This window comes from Eublepharis macularius, chromosome 4, assembly GCF_028583425.1.
Source record: "Eublepharis macularius isolate TG4126 chromosome 4, MPM_Emac_v1.0, whole genome shotgun sequence".
Lineage (NCBI taxonomy): Eukaryota > Metazoa > Chordata > Lepidosauria > Squamata > Eublepharidae > Eublepharis > Eublepharis macularius.
This window is the reverse complement of record NC_072793.1, coordinates 31,067,100-31,094,188: the sequence shown is the minus strand read 5'-3', so window position 1 is coordinate 31,094,188 and position 27,089 is coordinate 31,067,100. Positions and strand designations below refer to the sequence as shown.

The 27,089-nt window shown below is 49.5% G+C and overlaps 1 protein-coding gene across 3 annotated transcripts in view; it reads right to left on the bottom strand.

The window, feature by feature from the left end:
* The window catches only part of TMEM104 (transmembrane protein 104), a 117,982-nt gene that overhangs the window by 15,060 nt on the left and 75,833 nt on the right, over window positions 1-27,089 (bottom strand). The window lies entirely within an intron of this gene.

The following is a 27,089-nucleotide window of genomic DNA, read 5'->3' as shown; positions in this document are numbered from 1 at the left end:
TGCTCAATTTTTGTTTTTAAAGAAAACCAAAGAGTAACTTTATGTTCACATGTGTCTTTTTTTCCTAAGAAAGGAATAAGAAGTTCTCAGAGAACATACCCAATGCTCGTGTGCTTCAAGATGAACCTGTATTATTGGCAAACAGTACAGACCTGTCTGTATAACATGACCAATAAGAATAGGAAGCAAGATCATCTTTCCATTCTTTACCTCCCCACCAAGGACAAGTGCAAATCTGAATAAGAGAAAGTCTGCAAACAACGCAAGAGGATTGAGACTGACTCTTCTCAGCAGGTCTTGCAAGAACGAAAATTCAATCTAACCAACTTGACCCAGAAGATACTGATTTTAGAGAAGAGGACAACTCTCCTTCTGGGAACTGCTCTTATGGCCAGATGTGAAATGAATATGTATGAGCTTATATCGAAACACTGGTACTTAGGGAAAGTCTGAAAGCCCGGGGATATTAAAAATTCCATTTGTGGCAGAAAGATAAGGACAGAGAGCTACAAGGAAACAGGCAAAGTTAATCTAGCCTTTCCAAGCTCATCAAGTATTGTGTGGCAGAACATGGTAGACTTTTCTGAATAAATACTGCTGTCCCATATATACACTATGGGAAGACAAAGAGGCATAAACCTAGGAAGACATCAGACTGGTGCAAGGAACTCAAAATGATAAATAGGATCTGAAATACCATGGGTTGTTATACATAAAAAAACAGGGTTAACATACCTGTAACTTATGTTCATCGAGTTCTTCTGTGCTGACACACATGGGGACTGCGCAGGCGCAGGCCAGCCGCCGGAGAATTTTCTAGAGCTTCCATGGCTCCGAAGGGGCCGTTTGTCGCGCGCCTCAGCGACCGTCTTCCCGCCCAAAACGGTCACGTGCTCCTTCAGCGACCAACGGCCCCTTCCCTCAGTTCTCCTTTGCCGCCGCTTGACCAACACACTTAGCCGTAACACCTTAAAACACATCAGATTCAGTTACAGCCACCACATTTTGTGCATTGGAATTCACAGCGGGGTAGGAGGGAGGGTTGTGTGTCAGCACAGAAGAACTCGATGAACATAAGTTACAGGTATGTTAACCCTGTTTTCATCTTCGTTCTTCTGTGCCTCCACACATGGGAGTGTACCAAGCTTCACACAATAAGGAAGGTGGGGTGAAGTCCAACACAATTTTATTGAACAAACAAGAACAACAACAAATAGATATGCATATATACATCTATGTAAACTGTGCAGTGATACATCAGTACCCAATATTTACACATATATACACCCAAATATACATATATATACACTCATTCACTCAAGGGTACCTAGCAGGTACGCCAAGAAAATCTTCCCAAGACTCCCTCAGGAAAAAAGGGAGTGTAGGACAGCCCTGGCCACAGATACATCCTGCTCCGCATTGACATCAATGGCGTAATGCCTGACAAAGGTGTCTGCAGAGGACCACGTGGCTGCTTTACAAATGTTAACCAGGGGCACCCCCCTGAGGAGTGCCGAAGAGGATGCTTGGGACCGCGTGGAGTGGGCCCGAACATGAAGCGGGCAAGCTACCCCTGCCAGGGAATAGGCCCTGCTAATGGCCGCCACAATCCACCTAGACAGGGTCTGCGAGGAAGCCCTGTTACCCTTGTCCTTGGCCCCAAAACATACAAACAGGTGAGGACTGGAACGGAATCCCTTCGTCCTATCCAGGTAATAGGCTAGGGCCCTCTTCAAGTCTAGGGAATGGAGGGCCTTTTCCCCCCTAGAGGAAGGTTGAGGAAAAAATGCAGGCAGTGAAATATCCTGCGAGAGGTGGAAGGCGGACACCACCTTGGGCAGAAACCCGAGGCAGGGACACAGGACCACCTTGTTGGGATGAAACACAAGAAAGGGAGGGTCAGACCGCAGTGCAGACAGCTCACTGACCCTTCTGGCTGATGTTGCAGCCACCAAGAATGCCACCTTGTAGGATAGCATATCCAAGGGGCAGGTAGCCATAGGTTCAAAAGGAGGCAACATGAGACTTGAGAGTACCAAGGACAGTGACCACTGAGGCACTGGCGCCGACACAGGTGGGTAAAGATTGTACATGCCCTTAAGGAACTGGCGGGATTGTGGGTGAGAAAACAGTGTAGCACCCTCAACTCGGGTGTGAGCAGCTGATATCGCTGCCAGGTGGACCTTGAGGGAGGAAACCTTCAAGCCCATGCCACGCAAGTGGCACAAATACTCGAATACAACCCCCAAGGGACTGCTGTCAGGCACCACTCCTTTAGCAAGTGCCCAAAGCTCAAACCTGCGCCACTTGGCCGCATAAGCGCGCCTAGTGGATGGCCGACGAGCATTCAGGAGGACTCTATGCACCTCGTCCGTAAAGCCTACAGGGGAGGAACGATCCGCCAAGCCGTCAGGTGCAGCTTCCTGGGGTCGTGGTGGACTAGGCTCCCGTTCAGGAGAAGGTCTTGCCGAGGGGGCAGACTGACATATGTCCGTTGGGACATCCGCAGGAGCTTCGGGAACCAAACCTGCCGTGGCCAAAAGGGGGCCACCAGGATGCAGTCCATCCCGTCGTCCTCTATCTTGCACAGGACCCTGGGAATCAAGGGGAATGGAGGAAACATGTAGTGCAAGCCCTGCGTCCACGTAAACTGGAAGGCATCCCCAATAGAGAGGGGGTCGCTCCCTGCCCTGGAACAGAATGTGTGGGCCTTGGTGGTCGCCGCAGTGGCGAACACGTCTATCACTGGATGACCCCACATCTGGAAGATCGGCCCAACGCACTCTACGTTCAGTTCCCACTCGTGGTCCAGCAAAGGGACCCTGCTGAGGGCATCTGCTCGGGCATTGTCTGACCCAGCCACGTGTATAGCACGGAGCGACACGCCGTTCCTGATAGCCCACTGCCAAGTGAGCGTGGCTTCCCGGCACAGGGCCATGGACACTGTGCCCCCCTGCTGATTCACGTAGTACATGGCAGTCGTGTTGTCCGTCTGCACCAAGACCTGACGATTTCTCAGCAGTGCTGTAAGAGACACAAGTGCGAAACGAATGGCCCTTAGTTCAAGCACATTGATATGGAGGGTCTTTTCCCTCTCAGACAAGACATCTTGCACAGACACATCACCACAGTAAGCCCCCCATCCCAACAGAGAGGCATCAGTGGTAACCGTGACGTCATGGTGCTGATACCCAAAGGGGGTCCCTTTAAACAAGTTGTCATCAGACAGCCACCAGTCCAAGGAGGAGAGGATGACCCTCGGGATAGAAAATTTGAGGGATGGAGGGTGCAGCAGAGCATCGTACCTCCGCACAAACCAGTTCTGGAGTGGGCGCATACGCAGCCTAGCAAAGGGCACCACAGAGGTGGCCGCTGCCATATGCCCTAGTAAGCACTGGATAGTGCGCACAGACTGGAACCGGTTCCTCTTGAACATGGACACTAGACCCCTTAGGGACCGAGCCCTCTCCAAGGGGAGCAGGGCCTTACCCTCCACAGAGTCTAACAGTGCACCAATGTAGGACACCTTGCAGTTGGGCACCAGTTTGGATTTCTCAAAGTTCACCAGGAGCCCCAGGCGTTGGCAAGTGCTAAGTACCAAGCCAATGTCCTGCACCAGCCTAGACGCCGATTCAGCCACGATGAGCCAGTCATCGAGGTACGGAAAGATGGTACAGCCTTCTTCCCGCAGGAAGGAAACCACAGGGGCCACACATTTCGTGAACACTCGTGGGGCAGTGGACAGGCCAAAGGGGAGCACCTTGTACCGGAAAACCCTTTGCCGGTAAACGAAGCTCAGGTATTTCCTGTGCTCCTCCCGTATCCCCACGTGAAAATATGCGTCCTTTAAGTCAAGGACCGCAAACCAATCCCCCTGTTTCAGCAAGGCGATCACAGCCGCCAATGTAACCATCTTGAATTTGGTCACCTTGAGGAAGGCATTAAGGCCCCTCAGATCTAAAATGGGACGTAAGCCCCCATCCTTCTTAGGGACCAGGAAGAACCTAGAGAAGAAACCCTTTACAGAGTCCTCATAGGGCAATTCTTCCACAGCACCCTTGGCCAAGAGCGACACGATCTCCGCATCCAGCTCGGCCATAGTGTTATTGACAGCTGTCAGGGGTGAACTGCATCTAGGCAGCTCAACGAACTCCAGCCCGTATCCCAGTTCAACAATAGTTAAGACCCATGAGTCAGATGTTATTGACTCCCACTCAGAGAGGAGTGGACTCAGTCTGTCCGAAAAGTTCGGGGATACGGCTGGCGTGACCCGTCAGTACTGCCTCCCGGCGCCCTGCTGATCTCTCTGCTGGGCCGGTTGCTGTGACGGACGAGGCTTGAAGGGCCTACGCCTCCTCTGCTGTTGTGTGGGAGGGTAGGACCGTTGCTGGTAGGCAGGATACTGGTGGAAACCCGGCCGCTGTTGCTGGTACCTGCCCTGGAAGTGGTAAGGGCCGGACCGGGGAGCATACCGTGGCCTGGAGGCGGGTTTGTCCGAAGGAGCCAGACCCAAGGACCGTGCCGTCTGTCTGTCCTCCTTTTTCTTTTTCAGGGTCTCGTCGGTGGACTTGGAGAACAGCGAGTCCCCTTCAAAGGGCATGCTCTCCACCCTGGAACGCACCTCCTGAGACAGGGCGGTCGACCGCAACCAGGAATGGCGCCTGAGGACCACCGCCGAAGCCATCCCTCTAGCAGCAGTGTCAGCAGCGTGGCTCCCAGCATTCATTTGCTGTTTAGACAGCCGGACAGCCTCTGTTTGCAGCAGGGACACCACAGCCTTCTGCTCAGGTGGGAGGTCCCGGGTATAGGACGCCAACTTCTCCCAGAGGTACAGCTGGTACCCTGCCATGATGGTCTGGTAGTTGGCAATCCTCAGACCCAGCGAAGCGACGATGTACTGGCGCCTGCCCATGGCATCAAGCTTTCTGCCCTCTTTATCGGCAGGCACCGAGGAGTGACCCGATCGTCGGGGGTTGAATTCCTCCGTGACTAAGAAGGAAGGTGGAGGGTGCTTCACCAATGCCGGCCAGGTGCCCTGCTTGATCTTATAAAGCTGCTCAATCCTCTTAGATGTTGGAGGCTGGTCACAGGGCACCTTCCACACCTTCTCCACGATCTCCTCAATACCCTCGAGCATGGGGAAGCCAATGGACGCCGGGTTGTCACCGTATATCCGCTTGAGCAGCTTGTCTTTGGTCTGTGGGGTCGCCGAGGAGATGTCCATCTCGAGGGCCTGGGCCATCCTCGCCATCTGGTCGGCGTAGATGCGGAGGTCCTTGTACGGGGAGCCCGTAGATGGCACCAGATCATCAGCCGGCGATGGTTCAGACCAGGATTCCGACTGGTACTCGGCCAGGCTCTCCACTTCTCCTTCCTCGGAACCGTGCTGGGAGTCCTCACCCTGGACTGGAGGGGGAAACCACGATCGTCTCGACGTTGATGGACCCGGTTCCGACTCGGAGAAACCAGCAGGTGCCCCTTCCCACTGGCAATGGTATGGTGAGGGAAGGTAGGAGGCTTGACGATGCCGGGACGCAGTGGATCGGGTGGATCGAATGCTGTCCCCGGACCGACGTCGCTCACGACCGACAGCAGGCGGAGATGGACGGGCAGGAGATGGGCGGCTCCGACGAGGAGACAGGCTCGGTTCCAACCTCGGCGACCGAAGGGTAGGCGATGGTCGACTCCGACGGCGCGGGCTCGGCTCCGGCCCAGAAGAGAACTCCGCATGCACAGTCTCAAAGGCCATCGGATCCGGCACCGGCACGGAGAGTTCCTCTGGTTCGGGGGAACCCAGATGAGGGGAAGGCGTGTGAGGAAGCACGATGACTTCTTCCTGGGGAGCGGGATGCGGCGACCGATGATGTTTGGTCTTCTTCTTCTTTTTTGCGGTTCCGAAGAAGACCTCGGAACCGACGCGCTCCTCGCCTTCGAAGGGGACCTCGGTTTCAACCTCTTAGATTTTATAGGGATCGAACCGGTCGTCGGTTCCGACTGGGGACTTGGCACCAGGATCCTCGGTTCCGATGTCGGTCTCGGATCCGACCTGGTGGATGACGCGCTGCGGGGCGGCCGTGCCGGACCCTGCGCTGGGGAGGCCGCTCTCGACGCCGAGGCACTCGGGGGACGCGGTTTCGACCCCGACCTCGCGGAGGCCACAGAGCCAGCTCTTGAGCGCCTTTCGGCAGAGGGGCTAGGGCCGGCCTTAGGTAACGGGGTCCCCTCGGACATGACCGACTGCCACAGTGACGAATTCAGTCGGGCCCTCCGATCCTGCCGGGCCTTGTTGGTGAAGCCCTGGCAGATCTTGCAGGCCGACACGTTGTGGGTCTCCCCCAAACAAAAGAGGCACAGCTCATGGCCGTCGGTTTTGGCCATCTTGGTGTGGCATTGGAGACAATGCTTGAAGAGAGCCGTTGAGGCCATCTTCAGGGGCACGCGAAAGAAGGGTCAAAAAACAGTCCGAGTCAAATTACCGAGTATTTCGTCAAAGTCCAGAGGGAGATCCGATAGAATAGTCGAGGTCCGAAGTCCAAAAGCCAAGATTAATCAGTCAGAAAAGCACGAAGCACAAGCACAGAGCGCGAAGCTCAAACGTTCTCTCCAAGCGGCGGCAAGAAGAGAACTGAGGGAAGGGGCCGTTGGTCGCTGAAGGAGCACGTGACCGTTTTGGGCGGGAAGACGGTCGCTGAGGCGCGCGACAAACGGCCCCTTCGGAGCCATGGAAGCTCTAGAAAATTCTCCGGCGGCTGGCCTGCGCCTGCGCAGTCCCCATGTGTGGAGGCACAGAAGAACGAAGATGAACTCTTGTTTTTATGTTGGATCTTCATTCCTGCGTTTGACAAAGAGTGGATGGAGATGTTTATGTTTAAAGGTTCTCTATCCTGTCAGTAAAAACTTGCTTAGATTAACACATTATCATAAATGAATAGCATTTGTTTATTTTTATGGAAATGGAATATCAATGCAGTATTTGTGTTACTCACTGAGCTGCACAGAAATATGAACAGGCTCCCGGGGAATTTCATTGATTAAGAATCCAGTGGCTGCCATTCCAACAAAGAGAATATAGTCAACTATTTCAATGCTGACTTTAAATTCTCAACGTTATTGTCCAAGTACTTCAAGCAACATTTCAGCAGCTCTAGAGAACAATTCTAGTTTCTGCAAGACAACCCAGCCAAAGAGATGCCAACGTGGATGCGTGGTCAAATGATGTACCTTTGGCATCTACTTGTCCAAGTTATTTGGATACCTTTCAGTTTGTGAAGCTCAAGGATGTGGCCAGGAGTCTTGGAAAAGTGAGGAATACCGCCTGCACTCTTGACCCCTGCCTCGCCTGGCTGATAACAGCTGCCAGATGGGGACTGGCTGAGTGGGTAAGAGGAGTGGTGAGTGCTTCCTCGAGTATGGAAGTTGTGCTCCCCGTGCTCATGGAGACAGTGATTAGATCTATTTTGAAAAAAAATCCTTCCCGAGTCCTACAATGTGGGATAATTTCCAGCCAGTTTCCAATCTTCCATGCAAGGTGTTAGAGCAGGCAGTTGCTTCTCAGCATCAGGGGCTCTTGGAAGAAAGTGATTTTCTGGTCCCATTTCAATCTGGCTTCTGGCTGGGATTTGTAACAGGACTGCTTTGACCACTTTGGTTCATAACCTCCGCTGAGAACTAGACTAAGGGAATGTGACTATGCTAGTTCTGCTGAAGGCAGTGTGGTGTAGTGGCTACTTTGGGTCCCCATTGGGAAGAAAGGTGGGGTATAAACTAAGTAAAATAAAATAAAATAAAATAAAGTAATGAAATTTCTCAGTGGCTTTCAATACTATCACCATAGTATCCTACTGAGCCACCTCTCAGTGTAGGGACCAACAGTGAAATCTCAGCAGAGTTACTCCAGGTCTAAGCCCACTGAAATCAATGTTATAGTGTTATTGCGTTTTGAATCCTATCTGGGGGGGAGGCAATATTGGGGGATTCCTGCTCTGTCCTAAACCATTGGCCTGCGGGGTTCAGCAAGGTTTGCTCTCCCCCATGCTATTTAATATCTATCTACATGAAGCAACTGGGAGAAGTCATTGTGAGATTTGGGCTGTAGTGTCACCAATATGCGGATGACACCCAGCTCTACCTTTCTTTTCCACTTAATGCTGAGGTTGCTATTGACGTTCAGAATCGGTGCTTGGAGTTAGTAAAGGGCTGGACAAAGGTGAACAAGCTGAAACGTAAATCTGACACAAGAGAGGTTCTCTGGATTAGCAGAAAGGAGGAACAGGAATTGGGATCTCTTTGATCTTGAGTAGCGTTATACTTCCCTTGAAACATCAGGTTTACAGCTTGGGAGTGCCACTTGACACAGCAGTCACTTTAGAAAGTCAGGTGGCTTAAGTGATTCGGAAAGATTTTGCTCAGCTTTGGCTGGTGTGTCAGTTGCATCCTCGTTCAGTAAGATTTAGCCACAGTGACCTATGCCTTAGTTACTTCTTGATTGAACTACTACAATGTGCTCTATTTGGGGCTGCCCTTGAAGAATGTTTGAAAGCTGCACCTGGCTCAGAATGCTGCAGCTAGACTGCTGGTTGGGGCCAGCTCCACGAACACGTGACTCTGATATTACAGCAATTCCACTGGCTGCCAATCCTCTCCTGAGCCGAATTCAAGGTGTTGGACTTGTCAATTAAAGCCCTGCATGCCTTGGTATTGGCGCATCTGTAGAAGTGTCTTCTCCCACACATTCCTGCCCAGTAGTTAAGATCACAGAGAGAGGCTCTCCTGACTGATTAAAGAACCTTGTCTGGTGGGAACACACAAGTTATAGTTATAATACAACAACACACATACAAAGAACAGTCTCTTTTCCCCCAGCAGTTCAGCTCGTCTACCTTTGCCAGAACTAGCTATTCTCCAAGCCAGAAGCCAAGATTAATCTAGTCAAATGTCACTAATCCGCACGGAACACACCTTATTTTAGTTGTCATCTCTCCAAATGATCCAAAACAGATCACAGCATGATATCCAACGATACCATATTGATACAAAGGGAGGAATCCCATGCACCATTGCTCCTCTCAACCTATTCAGAGCCATTTGTTTAAGCAAGCGCTGTGCTAAGAGTTTTGACAGATTTGTGGCAGAACTATCCATCAGTGCTAGATGATGGCATGACTGAGCTTTCCTTTCCAAAGCAGAGAATCAATATGCCAGAACATAATGATAATGAATCACCCTCTCGCAATAAATACCCTCTTGCTTCACTCCTTGTGGAAAAAGCAGCAGGATGGATTCTAAGTGGGAGGAAGCACCTGGAGGCAAAGAGGAGGAGGAGGAGATAGTGCCGTCTCCCTGGGGCTAACGCCCTTTGGCGATGCTTCAGGGATGGTTTGCGTCTCTCGTAGTTATATGCACTCACACACAGCTGTTGCCTATCTTCCACCCATAAGTGAGAGTTTCATGCAATATTCACATGATAGCCTAGGGTTTTCTAGAGCTGGAGTTTTCTAATCAGCACATACACACTGAACGGAGAAGTCTCCAGCTCAGAATCGAGATGGAACAAACAGAAGGAAAGAACAAAACGGATGACATACAAGTTGTTTTCAAATTAGGATCAGCATCAAAACTTTTCTGTAAATTTATTTTGTTTTGCATTTATCTGATTAAAATTCTGGTATGAGAATAAAATTATTTTAAAATGCTTCATCGAGCTTCTGAAAGGCCACAAAGCTTGCTGAGAAAAACGGAGACAAATTAAACCATACAATGTCAAATTAAACTACAGCAAAACATTCTGTTTCTGTACCCCAGATGAACTGGATTATTAGGACTGGCATACGTACCACAGAAGCTCACGGCATGGTACTATTGGAGGGGGAAAAAACAAGTGTGGGAATGTGGTAACAAAAGTATCTTGCCTGACTAATACAAGGTGGAAAACATGAATGTGGAAGACAAATTAATTTCCGTTCTGCTTACTATCAGGTAAGCACACTTAAAACAGCAGCCGTGGACTAATTTGCTTTCTCACCAACTTTCCCCAAGGTAGCATATACTCCTCCCACTTTTACTTAAGCCACAAGACTCATCACATGTCAACTTACATAAAATATAACATTTATGCAGATACCAAGAACAGAACATCAAGTAAGTGCAAGGGCTGAAATGAGAAATGAATGTTCTGTTAGGAACAAGGAGATCCAAAGAGATGACAAGTAAGCTCAGAGGCAGCTGAGACCGTAAGAAGGATCAACTGCAGCAGACCTGTAAAGGGATATGGAAGGAATGAGGAATCAGATTACGACATTACAAAACTGAACTATGTACAGTTCAACCAGGCAGTGACATGGGGAAGGTGTTTTGCTGGGCGCTGCGATCAAGCCGATGGGTAAACTTTCCCTTAATTTTTCTGGCGATAATAAAGCCATGTGTCTGCTAACCTGCTCTGTTTTAACCAAATGGACATATCATGAAAGTCGCTTCTGTCTCCCCATGAGAATGGACATTATGTAACATCTGTCAAACTGTATGAGAGAAAAACAGTGCTCATTCAGGCGGCGAGACAGCATGGACATTAAGATCTTTCAGCATGAAGACAGCAAAAAGTAAAGGTGACTGGTTGACAAAAATATTGTGGGAGAAGTTATATAGACTATACAAGCTTTTGTTGGCAACACAAATTACAAACCTTTCTGTTGCAAAAGCCAGATGCATTCGATCTGACACTCCCTTTTAGGTTTCTCCCAGCTCATTACCCATCTATGAGAGCCAGTTTGGTGTAGTGGTTAAGAGAGCAGGACTCTAATCTGGAGAACCGGGATTGATTCCCCACTCCTCCACTTGAAGCCAGCTGGGTGACCTTGGGTCAGTCACAGCTCTCCAGAGCTCACAGCTTTCAGCCCCACCCCACCCCACAGGGTTGTTGTGGGGACAATAATAACATACTTTGTAAACTGTTCTGAGTGGGTGTTAAGTCATCCTGAAGGGTGGTATACAAACCAAATGTTATTATTATTATGCTGGTGTTTGCATGAGGTACCCAAGCAGGCCAGGTAAGGCTGAATGGACTCAGCGGGTCTGCTAGCATTCTTGGTAACCGTGGAATTGAGCCCCAGGTACAGATTTCAGGGTCCTGAGAGAGAAAAAGGCTAATGTACGGCCTTTAAGGTTTAGAAGATAATTTCCCAAAAGCACAGGCAATTTCTGATCAATTCCAAATGCGCAGCTGGATGGAGGAACAAGGACTGGGCAGATTAACTATGAATGCTAATGTTTATTCTGTGTCTCTGCATCACTTTAGATTTCTACAGCAAACAGACCACCTCAGGATCAGGTCTGCAGAAAAGAATTTTCCAAGATGGCATACTAATGGGAGCATTTTAGCCCAGCCCTGCCCTCTTTTAGTATTTAGAAGCAGGGCTCATTTGGAGGGGGAATGCGCAGGAATGCAGTTCCCCAAAGAGGTCACATGTCAGGTGGCCCCGCCCACCTGACTCTCTGCCATTTTGGGTCCACTTCAGCCTGGATTGGGGCCGAAACAGCCCGGATCGGGACTCTGACAGGTGGTAGATCACTCTCCCACTCAGCAACGGCCCGATCCTGACCATTCTGGGCCCCTTTTCGGCCATTTTCAGCCCCTTTTTGCCATTTTGGGCCCAATTTCAGCCCTGAATGGCCAAGATGGGGTCCAAAACAGCCAGGATAGATGATGTCAGGGGGTGTAACATATGCAAATCAGTTATGCTAATGACACACTTCTGGTGATGTCAAGGGGCATGGCATATGCTAATGAGTTATGCTAATCAGTTGTGCTAATGAATTCCTCCAGCTCTTTTTCTACGAAATGACCCCTGTTTAGAAGCGTTCATTTTCCTAAATTGAATATTGACCTAGAAGGATGAACTAATAGTTTTTCTTGGGCTTTCTAGACATCTAGACATCTGACTTCTGGGTATCAGACAAGAATAATTCTTGACTCTCATAAGGAATTTGTCCAGTTCAGTGCATATCCATGCTGGGCATGGCATCTTATGAACTGATCCAAAGCAAGTTAAACCTCTCATAAAGCTGGCACATCATATCACAGTAATTTCCTTGGATATTCTCGATAGAACAGTGTGCCACTGTAGCTGTTATGGAGTGTAGGACGACCCTTTTTGCTAGATTTACCTTCGCATTTTAACCTAGAAATGAACAACATATAGTTACTCTGAATGTCATAGCTGAAGAAAGCTGATGCCTTGTGCACTCCAAATGGCAATAATTTCTCTTCCTGGATGGAAGAAACATTCTCTTCTCCGATGCTCACTTATATCTAGTAGAACCCTAAACAGCCAAACCCAGCACTCTACATCCATCTTGATCTGAAACTAACAAGTGGCTAAGAATAAACCGGCACCATTTCACCTCAAACTAGTTCCTTAAGAGATGCTCCTAGGAAACGAGTGACTGTTTGGTATTTCAAGTTTGTCTTAATACATTTTCTTCTCTCATACTGAATTATTTATCCATGAAGAATTTGATAGCTGCTCTTGTCTTCTCCAACAGGGACCAAGGAAAGCATGTGTTTATTCATTTTATTTTTCACACACACACACCAAGTAAGAGAAGGGCATCTATCAGGCATTCTTAAAGTAACTATTTTTGGCTCCACTGTTCTCTAATCCTCTATTAGTGTGTAAAACAAATTCTAAACAGCCCAAAGTCTAGCTTGTCCTTTCATAAACTTTCATGCTACGTTCCCCCCCTTTTTTTTCATCACAGAAAGAGTGAGTGTCTAAATGGTGAGAATACTGGCAGACAAATTTCACTAGAGGAGACTGGAAATAACAGATTTTCTATCCTTCCACTAGTCAAAGCTCCTAGTATTGAAGCATTCTCCCCTCCCCTCTTTCGATCTGCAATATCTAATTTTAAGAGATATAGCAAAATTGTTTCAGAGATGAAGTCCCTAGATACATTTACATTTTAATTTCAAAATGACAGCAGCATGGTTATGACTAAAAGCTGGAATTCTACGCCTGTACAGAGGTCCGGGGAATGATGATCATTCTTTCTCACCAATTATTCTTCTTTTGGAGAAGACAGGTGATGACAACTGAACCACCATGGGAAGAAAAATCACGTGTCCTTCAGACCTAGTTCAAGGTTAAGGAACACTGGGAAGATGCTGTGGAAATGCAGAACTAGCTCAACTGAGCTAAACTCAAACACTACCACCAAAGTAGCTGCACCCTACAAGAAATTCAGTTTAGAAGAGAGGTGAATCTTTTCAAGATTTGGGAAACTGAACAGGTAACCTAAAGTAACTATATGAAGTTCAAAAGTCCCAAATAAGCCAATTTAAACAAACTTGTGTTAGTGTGGTTAACCAAAGACCATTAAACTAACCCCCTGACAAGTGTGACTAGCATTGCAGAAATGTTTACAAAATGGAGTAAGCTATGTTATAGAAACAGCCTCCTCTGAGACATTTGCCACATACTCTGTCCCTAGAGAACTGTTTTACATATGATTTTATAACATTTGATGTAAGCAAATTTTAGGCCTGTATATGCGGACCAAGAATCTGCTGCATGTATGTATGTATGTATGTATGTATGTATGTATGTATGTATGTATGTATGTATGTATGTATGTATGTATGTATGTATGTATGTATGTATGTATGTATGTATGTACTGACATCCTAACTACACATGCATGAAGAACAAGACACACCAACATTCAATCATTTAAAAATGATCTCCAAAATAAAAACGAGCATTTCTGTGGGAAAACACTACATAAAATTTGAAAGCAATGAGTATGGGGTGGGGTGGGGAATGGAGGGAACACACACAGACTGGAAAATTAATGCTGTTTAATGTTATTGTCATAACACACCATCATCACAAAATAGTGAATAATTAATTTAATCATCAATAAGCTGCTACCAGACAGAACAGTTAAAATCCACCTATATTTCAAAGTGCTCTTTGAGAAGGGATGTTAACTTCTCCCATTCAAGAAGTTAACAACATGGACAGATGTACCAGTTTGTCTGAAATTACTACATTTTATACCACCATCAATAGGAGCCAAGAGAAAATTCAACCATGCAGTCCAAAGCTGAGAGGTGGGAGTACTTTACCGCAGAAGGAATGTGATTATAATGCAATAAAATGTTTTTAGAGTTACAAACATAGTATCTAGATCCAGGCATACAAACATAGAATCAAACATAGTATCTGTAGCAGAATGCACAGAAATTGCCCTAAGCGAGGGCTGCCTAGAAATGTTTGCCAGCAATGACTCAATAAGGAGTCAATAATCATAATCTTTGCAACCAGCACTAGTCCCTGCCAGAAGCCCCAGACTGTAACAAGCTGCAATTAAATGCTTTAGTGGGTAACGCACTGTAACTCACTGTTTAATGATGAATTCCTGCCTACTAAGTGTGTTTTCCTCAAGACTCTTCTAACTCTTATATATGGTTCTGGACAGAGATTATTATTACAGCACAAAAGCATGATTAACCACCAAGGCATCTCACTACGCTGGCTGGAGAAGCAGAGGCACTGTATGCTTAGCTGCAGGCAAATCTCCCCATAACATTCGCTGTGGAGACTGGAAAAATTTCTGTGATGTCCTTCCATCCTGTGGTGTGGATGCTGATTTGGACAGCCGGGAAGACAGAGAAGTTAAGTGTTACTGAGGCAGTCTGTAAAGTGTTTGTTCTGAAAACTACCTTTAGAAGGCAGATCTGCAAATCCATGAGACACATGCAATCTATACAAAAACAGGATGGATAATGGATCAAACTTAGGAGGAAATATATTCTGTTAGCTCAAAGTTAGTTTGAAAGACGGGGTGATAGTTATATAATATAGAATTAATCCAGGGTACTGCCTTTTCACTAGCATTCAGCAATTCTCATCACCAAACGAAGTCTGAAATACAGAATTATATTGTCATTCATTTGTTGATATACTTGGGAAAAGATTACATACTAAAGCAGTGTATTTACGGAGTGTGTATGCAGCCCACAATGGCTGTCTGCTACAAGCATCTTTCTTCCTCCCAAACACATGCAGTTACATCACTAGAGCTGGTTTAAAATTAATCATGCTGGCAGGTTCTTCTGGCTGTGGATTCACACTTACAGTATCTTGGCTCTCAGACGAGATAACATCCAGCTATCCAAGCAATACTGCATCTATATCAGGGGTGCATGGACCCTGTGCTTAAAAGAAAGCAAACAAAAACAAGCTCTGGAAACGAGCAAGAGCCCAGTAGCACCTATAAGACTAACACAGTTTGTGGTGGGGTATGAGCTTTCGTGAGCCACAGCTCACTTCTTCAGTAGTTTGGTATCGGAACAAAGTGAGCTGTGGCTCACGAAAGCTCATACCCAACCACAAATTTTGTTAGTCTTATATAGAGCTTTTTTTTCTGGGAAAAGAGGTGGTGGAACTCAGTGGGTTGCCCTCGGAGAAAATGGTCACATGGCCGGTGGCCCCGCCCCCTGATCTCCAGACAGAGGGGAGTTCAGATTGCCCTCCGTGCCACTGGAGCGGTGCGGAGGGCAATCTAAACTTCCCTCTGTCTGGAGATCAAGGGACGGGGCCGCCAGTCATGAGACTATTTTCAAGAGGTTCAGGAACTCCATTCCACCGCATTCCAGCTGAAAAAAAGCCCTGGTCTTATAGGTGCTACTGGACTCTTGCTCTTTTCTACTGCTACAGACAGACTATCAGGGCTACCCATCTTGATCGAAAAACAAGCTCTGTTCATATACTAATGGCAAGGTCTGAAGTACACGTGAACACACATGAAATTGCCTTATCCAATCTTCTGGCTGTAAGTGGCAGTGATTCTCCAAAGCCTTTCACACCACCTGCTACCTGATCTTTTTTACCCAGAGAGGCTGGGGATTGAACCAGGCACCTTCTGCATACAAAGCAGATACTCTGTCAATGAGCACATTATTATAACCCCAGATTCAGGCTTGGCTATACTGATTCACATTAGTGTATCCTCAAGGCTTAACTACTGTAACCTGATCTACCTTAAAAGAGCAAGCTGACAACAACAACATTCGATTTATATTCAGGGCAACTTAACACCCACTCAAGAGTGGTTTACAAAGTATGTTATTATTATCCCCACAACAAACACTCTGTGAGGTAGGTGGGGCTGAGAGAACTCTGGAAAGCTGTGACTGACCCGAGTGAGGAATCAAGCCCGGTTCTCCAGATTAGAGTCCCGGCACTCTTACCCACTACACCAAACTGGCTCTCAGTCAGCTTAAATAACTCTTTGATTCTTCTTTGGCCTTAGGTACAAAGGTGGTGGAGAAGGTTAGGAATCGTTTAAGCAACTCAGGTTGTTCACCAATGACAGCCATTCCTGGAAATGGAAGACCAGGTCACGGTCATACATGTCTTGGTAACATCCAGGCTGGACTAGGATATGGGGTTGCCTTTAAAGACAGTCCAGAAACTTCAACTGATTTACAGTACAGCAGTCAGAACGGTAATAGGGTTTGCTGCAATGAGCACATAACATCCACCTGTTCATTTTTATCCCACACCTTCCTCCAAGGAGTTCAGGGTGACAAGCACAGCCCCGTCCCCCAATTTTGTTCTCACAAGAACCATGAAACACAAGGACTGGCCAGAGATCATCCAGTGGGCTTCATCAGTCGGGGTTTGAACCCGGATGTCCTGGGTCCTAGTCCAACACTGTTATACCACACTGGCCTATCATGTACCAACCATACTGGCTTCCTTTCTGTTTCCACGTCCATTTTTTTGTGTACCTTTAAAGCCCTAAATGGTTAGCATACAAAGCACCAGAAACACTGCCTCCGCAAGTATGTACCTGCACAGTGCCAGCAGCTCAACAAACAGCTGCCTAAGGTCATAGCCTGAGAATGTCCCCCCCCCCCAGTCTCTTTAAAACAATGTGGCATGCACTATAGAGCTTTCTGAACTTTGATTGACAGCTACCGGTTGAGCTGCCTTCCCAGACTGACTGGAACTGTCACCATCCACTTTCAGGCCCTTTTATTGGTGGCTCCAACTATGGATTGGCTGGGGTGGGGGGGGGCTCGACTACTTTGATGGCCTGTAGGAAGGCTTCTATTTAGGAGGGCTTTCTGTTCATTCGGCAGCTGGAGTTTTGCATGGGAGGCTTATTGGTAGTTTGGTTTAAAACTGTTTATTATTTTGATATGTTCCTATTGGTTTTGTTGCTGTTTTCACGGTAAACTGCCTCTGCCCCCCCTCCATAGGGGGAGTGGGAGTGGATGTAGATTATAAATAATCTCATAAACAGGGCTTTTTTTCAGCTGGAACGCAGTGGAACAGAGTTCCGGCACCTCTTGAAAATGGTCACATGGCCAGTGGCCCCACCCCCTGATCTCCAGACAGAGGGGAGTTTAGATTGCCCTCCGTGCAGGTTTTAAAAAACTCATTTATAGGTTATAAAAAACTCCGCCCTTGTTCCAGCTGACCCAAAGTGATGTCATTGTGTGGTCCTGAGTTCCATCACAGAGTTCCACCACCTCTTTCCCAGAAAAAAAGCCCTGCTCATAAGTAAAACTTGACAGACTTATTTATAGTGCTAAACAAGATTAGCGTTCCTGGGAAGCTTTCTCGGTTCAAGGCATGTACAGAAACTAAGGTTCTCTAGATGAGTTAATATAGATCCAGGAGCCTGTGCTGAGACCCTCCTGTCAGGAGCCTGCTCCGTTTTGGGTGCTATATCCCACTGCCCTTCTTCATTTTATTTGCTATGACAGAAAGAGTGCTTCATCATGCCAACCTTTGTTTCCAGACCATGTCCCAAAAAGCCCAGCTAACCGACTCCCCCCCAGCTGTCCGGAGCTGCCGACTCTATCAAACTGAAGCCCAAGAGGATTTCAAGGATATCTTACACAACACTGCTGGCCTTCCTGATGTTTCGCTAGGTATGTGTCCTGAAAACAAAATGATTGTACTTGCTGCAACTGAAAAGAAAGCAGGTTGCAGAGATTATCTTCAAACTCAGGACTCTTATTGTTTGTCAAAAATCATCTGCTCAATCCACAGGCATCTCAATTTAGCATCCGCCTGTCAGAACAGACTGACGCTGCTCAGCCTGAATGAAACAGTTAAGGCAGCTCTTCTGGCAGACAAAGCCAAGGTTTAACCAGTTTGCTAAGTTCAAAATTCCTTTCTCCATAAAAGAGAGATGGCCGCCTAAATTATATTCAATTTCAAAGAAAATTAATCATTCCAAGTAGAGAAAGTCAAGTCCCTCGAAAACATCAGCAGACACGTATCTCTTAACAGTTTAGCAGGCAAATCTGGATTAGCTGGTCTAATGCACATGAAGAGGTTGGCACGAAAGCTCAAGATGACTTTCCACGTTAGGCACGATGGCAGTTTTATCCTAAACCAAGAAAGCAACGGCTCCCAGACTCACCTGGGGGACTGGATTGCGGGCGTTGCGGGGGAGGCGAGTGGGGAGATGGCATGGTGGCCGCCATGTTGTGGAGGGGCGGGGAAAGGCCAGGGGTCATGCCCAGGTTCATCCAGTGCAGCCCCAGGCCTGGGAAGCTGGCCCCCGCCCTTCAGCACTTGGCCCATGGCGGCATCCCGCCCAACCCTCCCTTTCGTCACAACTTTGAAGTGAGTAGGCTGCGTATTGGGCATTGGGCACCGATCCGTTTGGGGGGAAACAGGGCCCTCAGGCTCAGTTTCCCTATTATGGAGATCCCCATAAGGGGTCTGGGGAGTGAGGAATGGCCGGTGCATGCCCAGTCGGGGGCTGTCAGTCCACCTCACTCCCAGGTGGCAGGGGATGGTTCACAGAGGGGTGTACACCCATGTGGCATCCCACTGACTGTCATCCCATGGTTCCCCCCCCTCAGCACGGGTCTGAGGGGGCATGTGGGTCATCGGCTTGGCAGACGGGTCAGCCGATGCTCGGATCTGTGCCCTATGCGCGCCTTTGCTCCCTGAGCTGTAATCTCAATAAAGTTGTGGCCTCTTTACCTCCAGCACTGTGTCTGTGTGTTTTGTCGCCGTGCCTCCTCTCCACTCTCCTCCCCCACTCAGCACTCGCCTGCAATGCTCTGTACAAAACTAGAGGTCAAGTAGACAGATCTGCAACACTAGATAGGGGGCAAAAAAGAAAATCTCATTTGCTTCTTTCTCTTCCTGCATAAGGCCATTGAGAGGGTTGTTAGAAGCAAACAATTTAGTATTACAGCTGAGAAAGGATTCATTTTTTTATTTATTCTAAACAGCATGGAGTTTGCAAATCCTTTGTGTACTCAGGCAACATAGAGGAGATACTAAGAACCAACCAAAATCTTAAACCATACCCCAAACTTTCAAAATGCTGCCTGCAAAAACATTTTAATAACCCCAACATAGAGTGACCGAAGGACATTTCCTTTTTAAAGGACAAATCACTGAAAATCACCTAGCAAGGCACTGCCATAGCCATTAAATGTTACCTATGGTGTAGCTATCCTCCCCTGACCTGGTTACAGGAATCAAATTAATGGGCAGGTTTTCCCTACACGATGCCAAACTGCTCCCACAGTTACCTTCTCCAAAAAACAAACGGAGGCAAAACTACTTGCCTACTTAAGTATAATGATCTTATTACTGCAGGTCAGGTAGCTGTCAGGTTGTCACACAAACAGGATGAGGTCTGCATTGTGTGTCTTCACAAAGGGAAGGCTGGATTATCAGAACTGGGCCATAAAGCTGAGGAGGGATTATAGTTTTCACTCTTAATATCCTTCTGCCAGTGAGCATAGAGCATTCAAAGCTTTCATGTGTGGATGCAACAAATAGGGAGATTGCAGTATTTGGGAATTTTACACAACCTCTAAACAGCATTAATATTAAAAGTTCCTTGAAGATATCAGCCTCTACATCTTGAACTTTCACATCAACCACGACAATCTTCCTGATGGGAAAAAAAAATAACCATTTAAGCTGTCCTCACAGTCCCTTGTCATGGAAAGGCTGCTCCCTGGCTATGCCAGCGCTGGCAATTCAAGATCACTTAAAGTATGAGCGTGGTGCAAGAGGTCAAATTCTTCACTAGGAAAAGGACTAAAACCAAAAAGCCAGTATCATAATTTCCTTGATCTATGATCCAACTGCATTTGGACTAATTTGTATCCTACCTCTTTCACCTCTCATGGAGGTGGTGGTGGAAAGTGCCCTCAAGTGACTTATGGTGACCCCGGTGGGGTTTTCATGGCAAGCAACTAACAGAGGTGGTTTGTCATTGCCTGCCTCTGCAACCCTGGTCTTCATTGGAGGTCTCCCATCTAATTACTGACCCTGCTTAGCTTCTGAGAGCTGACAAAATCAGGCTCACCTGGGCTATCCAGGTCAGGGCTCTCATGAAGGTATATAATATAGTATAGTATAATAAAAAACCAATAAAGTCATCAAAAACAAAACACAGTCAATAGTTTAATATTAGCAGTAACATCTAGTAAAACTTAAAGATCCTAAAATCAGTCTTAAAAAACAGGGTTAACATACCTGTAACTTATGTTCATCGAGTTCTTCTGTGCTGACACACATGGGACTGCGCAGGCGCAGGCCAGCCGCCGGAGAATTTTCTAGAGCTTCCATGGCTCCGAAGGGGCCGTTTGTCGCGCGCCTCAGTGACCGTCTTCCCGCCCAAACGGTCACGTGATCCTCCAGCGACCAACGGCCCCTTCCCTCAGTTCTCCTTTGCCGCCGCTTGACCAACACACTTCAGCCATAACACCTCAAAAACACCAATTTCCGTTACAGCCATCACAGTATTGTGCATTGGAGTTCACAGCGGGGTAGGAGGGAGGGTTGTGTGTCAGCACAGAAGAACTCGATGAACATAAGTTACAGGTATGTTAACCCTGTTTTCATCTTCGTTCTTCTGTGCCTCCACACATGGGAGTGTACCAAGCTTCACACAATAAGGAAGGCGGGGGTGAAGTCCAACACAATTTTATTGAACAAACAAGAACAACAATAAATAGATATGCATATATACATCTATGTAAAAAACTGTGTAAGGACACATAAATACCCAATATTTACATATATACACACCCCCAGGTACATATATACACACTTTCACTCAAGGGTACCCAGCAGGTACGCCAAGAAGGTTATCCCAAGACTCCCTCAGGAAAAAAGGGAGTGTAAGACAGCCTTAGCCACAGATACATCCTGCTCCGCATTGACATCAACGGCGTAATGCCTGACAAAGGTGTCTGCAGAGGACCATGTGGCTGCTTTACAAATGTTAACCAGGGGCACCCCCCTGAGGAGTGCCGAAGAGGATGCTTGGGACCGCGTGGAGTGGGCTCTGACATGAAGCGGGCAAGCCACCCCTGCCAGGGAATAGGCCTTGCTAATGGCCGCCACAATCCACCTAGACAGGGTTTGTGAGGAAGCCCTGTTACCCTTGTCCTTGGCCCCAAAACATATAAACAGGTGAGGACAGGAGCGGAATCCCTTCGTCCTATCCAGGTAATAGGCTAGGGCCCTCTTCAAGTCTAGGGAATGAAGGGCCTTTTCCCCCTTAGAGGAAGGTTGAGGAAAGAATGCAGGCAGTGAGATATCCTGCGAGAGGTGGAAGGCGGACACCACCTTGGGCAGGAACCCGAGGCAGGGACGCAGGACCACCTTGTTGGGATGAAACACAAGAAAGGGAGGGTCAGACCGCAGTGCAGACAGCTCACTGACCCTTCTGGCCGATGTGACGGCCACCAAGAATGCTACCTTGTAGGATAGCATATCCAAGGGGCATGTAGCCATAGGCTCAAATGGTGACAACATGAGACGTGAGAGCACCAAGGACAGTGACCACTGAGGCACTGGCGCCGACACAGGTGGGTAAAGATTGTACATGCCCTTAAGGAACTGGCGGGATTGTGGGTGAGAAAACACCGTAGCCCCCTCAACTCGGGTGTGAGCAGCTGATATCGCTGCCAGGTGGACCTTGAGGGAGGACACCTTCAAGCCCAGGCCACGCAAGTGGCACAAATACTCGAACACAACCCCCAAGGGACTGCTGTCGGGCACCACTCCTCTGGCAAGTGCCCAAAGCTCAAACCTGCGCCACTTGGCCGCATAAGCGCGCCTAGTGGACGGCCGACGAGCATTCAGGAGGACCCTCTGTACCTCGTCAGTAAAGCCTACAGGGGAGGAACGATCCGCCAAGCCGTCAGGTGCAGCTTCCTGGGATCGTGGTGGACTAGGCTCCCGTTCAGGAGAAGGTCTTGCCGAGGGGGCAGACTGACATATGTCCGTTGGGACATCCGCAGGAGCTTTGGGAACCAAACCTGCCGTGGCCAAAAGGGGGCCACCAGGATGCAGTCCGTCCCGTCGTCCTCTATCTTGCACAGGACCCTGGGAATCAAGGGGAATGGAGGAAACATGTAGTGCAAGCCCTGCGTCCACGTAAACTGGAAGGCATCCCCAATAGAGAGGGGGTCGCTCCCTGCCCTGGAACAGAACGTGTGGGCCTTGGTGGTCGCCGCAGTGGCGAATACGTCTATCACCGGGTGACCCCACATCTGAAAGATCGGCCCAATGCACTCTACGTTCAGTTCCCACTCGTGGTCCAGTAAAGGGACCCTGCTGAGGGCATCTGCCCGGGCATTGTCTGACCCAGCCACGTGTATAGCACGGAGCGACACGCCGTTCTTGATAGCCCACTGCCAAGTGAGTGTGGCTTCCCGGCACAGGGCCATGGACACTGTGCCCCCCTGCTGATTCACGTAGTACATGGCAGTCGTGTTGTCCGTCTGCACCAAGACCTGACGATCTCTCAGTAGTGCTGTAAGAGACACAAGTGCGAAACGAATGGCCCTTAGTTCAAGCACATTGATATGGAGGGTCTTTTCCCTGTCAGACCAGACATCCTGCACAGACACATCACCACAGTAAGCCCCCCATCCCAACAGAGAGGCATCAGTGGTAACCGTGATGTCATGGTGTTGATAACCAAAGGGGGTCCCTCTAAACAAGTTGTCATCAGACAGCCACCAGTCCAAGGAGGAGAGGATGACCCTCGGGATAGAGAATTTGAGGGACGGAGGGTGCAGCAGAGCATCGTACCTCCGCACAAACCAGTTCTGGAGCGGGCGCATACGCAGCCTAGCAAAAGGCACCACAGAGGTGGCCGCTGCCATATGCCCTAGTAAGCACTGGATAGTGCGCACAGACTGGAATCGGTTCCTTTTAAACATGGACACTAGACCCCTTAGGGACCGAGCCCTCTCCAAAGGGAGCAGAGCCTTACCCTCCACAGAGTCCAAAAGTGCACCAATGTAGGACACTTTGCAGTTGGGCACCAGTTTGGATTTCTCAAAGTTCACCAGGAGCCCCAGGCGTTGGCAAGTGCTAAGTACCAAGTCAATGTCCTGCACCAGCCTAGACTCCGATTCAGCCACGATGAGCCAGTCATCGAGGTACGGAAAGATGGTACAGCCTTCTTCCCGTAGGAAGGAAACCACAGGGGCCACACATTTAGTGAACACTCGTGGGGCAGTGGACAGGCCAAAGGGGAGCACCTTATACCGGAAAACCCTTTGCCGGTAAACAAAGCTCAGGTATTTCCTGTGCTCCTTCCGTATGCCCACGTGAAAGTATGCGTCCTTTAAGTCAAGAACCGCAAACCAATCCCCCTGTTTAAGCAAGGCGATCACAGCCGCCAACGTTACCATTTTGAACTTGGTCACCTTGAGGAAGGCATTAAGGCCCCTCAGATCTAAAATGGGACGTAAGCCCCCATCCTTCTTAGGGACCAGGAAGAACCTAGAGAAGAACCCCCTTACAGAGTCCTCATAGGGCAATTCTTCCACAGCACCCTTGGCCAAGAGCGACACGATCTCCGCATCCAGCTCGGCCATAGTGTTATTGACAGCTGTCAGGGGTGAACTGCATCTAGGCAGCTCAACGAACTCCAGCCCGTATCCCAGTTCAACAATAGTTAAGACCCATGAGTCAGATGTTATTGACTCCCACTCAGAGAGGAGTGGACTAAGTCTGTCCGAAAAGTTCGGGGATACGGCTGGCGCGACCCGTCAGTACTGCCTCCCGGCGCCCTGCTGATCTTTCTGCTGGGCCGGTTGCTGTGCCTGACGAGGCTTGAAGGGCCGACGCCTCCTCTGCTGTTGTGCGGGAGGGTAAGGCCGCTGCTGGTAGGCAGGATACTGCTGGTAGCCCGGCCGCTGTTGCTGGTATCTGCCCTGGTAATGGTAAGGGCCAGACCGGGGAGCGTACCGTGACCTGGAGGAGGGCTTGTCCGCTGGAGCCAGACCCAAAGACCGCGCCGTCTGTCTGTCCTCCTTTTTCTTCTTCAGGGTCTCGTCGGTGGACTTGGAGAACAGCGAGTCCCCTTCAAAGGGCATGCTCTCCACCGTGGAACGCACCTCTTGGGACAGGGCCGTCGACCGCAACCAAGAGTGGCGCCTGAGGACCACCGCCGACGCCATCCCTCTAGCAGCAGTGTCAGCAGCGTGGCTCCCAGCGTTCATCTGCTGCTTAGACAGCCTCACAGCCTCCGTCTGCAGCAGGGACACCACAGCCTTCTGCTCAGGAGGGAGGTCTCGGGTATAGGATGCCAACTTCTCCCAGAGGTACAGCTGGTACCCTGCCATGATGGTCTGGTAGTTGGCAATCCTCAGACCCAGCGAAGCTACAATGTACTGGCGCCTGCCCATGGCATCCAGCTTCTTGCCCTCTTTATCGGCAGGCACCGAGGAGTGACCCGATCGTCGGGGGTTGAACTCCTCTGTGACCAAGGAGGAAGGTGGAGGGTGCTTCACCAACGCCGGCCAGGTGCCCTGCTTGATCTTGTAAAGCTGCTCGATGCGCTTGGATGTTGGAGGTTGATCACAGGGCACCTGCCACACCTTCTCCACAATCTCCTCAATACCCTCGAGCATGGGGAAGCCAACGTACGCCGGATTGTCCCCGTAAATACGTTTGAGGAGCTTGTCCTTGGTCTGGGGGACTGCCGAAGAGATGTCCATCTCGAGAGCCTTGGCCATCCTAGCCATCTGGTCGGCGTAGATGCGGAGGTCCTCGAATGGCGAGTCCGCCGATGGCACTAGCTCCTCAGCCGGCGATGGTTCGGACCAGGACTCCGACTGGTAGCCGCCAAAGCTCCCCACCTCCTCCTCATCGGAACCGAGCTGGGATTCCGGAACCGGGAGCGGAGGGGGAGCCCACGCCGACCTCGATGTCGAAGGCCTCGGTTCCGACACGGAGAAGCCCGCAGGTGCCCCCTCCCATTGGCAACGGTATGGCGAGGGGAGGTAGGAAGCCTGTCGATGCCGGGACGCAGCGGACCGGACTGATCGGACACTGTCCCCGGAACCATGTCGCTCACGACCGACCGGAGGTGGAGACGGACGGGCAGGCGACGGACGGCTCCGACGAGGGGACGGGCTCGGTTCCAGCCTCGGCGACCGAAGGGGAAGCGATGGTCGGCTCCGACGGCGCGGGCTCGGCTCCGGCCCCGACGAGAATTCAGCGGGCACCGTCTCGAAGGCCATCGGATCCAGCACCGGCACGGAGATGTCTTCTGGCTCCGGGGAGCCCAGATGAGGGGAAGGCGTGTGAGGAAGCACGATGACCTCCTCCTGAGGAGCGGGACGCGGCGACCGGTGATGCTTGGTCTTCTTCTTCTTCTTCGCTGGTTCCGAAGAAGACCTCGGAACCGACGCGCTCCTCGCCTTCGAAGGGGACCTCGGCTTCGACCTCTTCGCCTTGATCGGGATCGAACCGGTCGTCGGTTCCGACCGGGGACTCGGTACCAGGACCCTCGGTTCCGAAGCTGGTCTCGGATCCGACCTGGTAGATGACGCGCTACGGGGCGGCCGCACTGGTCCCTGCGCTGGAGAGGCCGCTCTCGACGCCGAGGCACTCGGGGGAAGCGGTTTCGACCCCGACCTCGCGGAGGCCACTGAGCCAGCTCTTGATTGCCGTTCGGCAGAGGGGCTAGGGCCGGCCTTGGACGGACGTAACGGGGTTCCCTCCGACATGACCTTCTGCCACAGCGAGGAATTTAGCCGGGCCTTGCGATCCTGCCGGGCCTTGCTGGTGAAACCCTGGCAGATCCTACAGGCCGAGACATTGTGGGTCTCCCCCAAGCAAAAAAGGCACAAATCATGGCCATCGGATTTGGCCATTTTAGTGTGGCATTTTAGGCAATGCTTGAAGAGAGCCGTAGAGGCCATCTTCAGGGGCACGCGAAAGAAGGGTCAAAAACAGTCCGACTCAAATTACCGAGTCCACGTCAAAGTCCAAAGCGAGATCCAAAGAATAGTCGAGGTCACGAAGTCCGAAGTCAAAAGCCAAGCAATCAGTTAGAGTAAAGCACGAAGCACAAAAGCACAGAGCAACGAAGCTCACGTTCTCTCCAAGCGGCGGCAAGAAGAGAACTGAGGGAAGGGGCCGTTGGTCGCTGGAGGATCACGTGACCGTTTGGGCGGGAAGACGGTCGCTGAGGCGCGCGACAAACGGCCCCTTCGGAGCCATGGAAGCTCTAGAAAATTCTCCGGCGGCTGGCCTGCGCCTGCGCAGTCCCATGTGTGGAGGCACAGAAGGACGAAGATGAACCATAGTTAAAATTAAATGTGTGTGTGTGTGTGTGTGGGAGGTCTAAGTGGCTTGAGAGAATAAAAATGTCTCTGTGACACCTAAAAGTCACAAGACACTGTGGGAAGGGGATTCCTGAATGTGGGGCCACTTCCAAGGAAGCCCTGGCTCTAGTGTGTGCCTTCTGGCTTCAGAACATGGGGGCTTACAGAGTAGGGCTCATGATGATGACCTCAATAGGTGCACAGGTAAATAAGAGAGGAGGTGATTCTTCAGGTACCTGGCAGGGCTTTACAGTCAAAATCAACACTTTGAATTTGGGTCAGGAGCAAACTAGCAACCAGCATAAAGCTTTTCAAAATGTCAAGCGGTGATCTCTGTAAATTACACCTGCATTTTGAACCCGTTCCTCATTTTTTAGTTTTCTAGGTATACTCTCTGTACACGATTCATTATGACCTTTCTCCAAAACGTCCATTTCTTAAAGAGTATAAACTA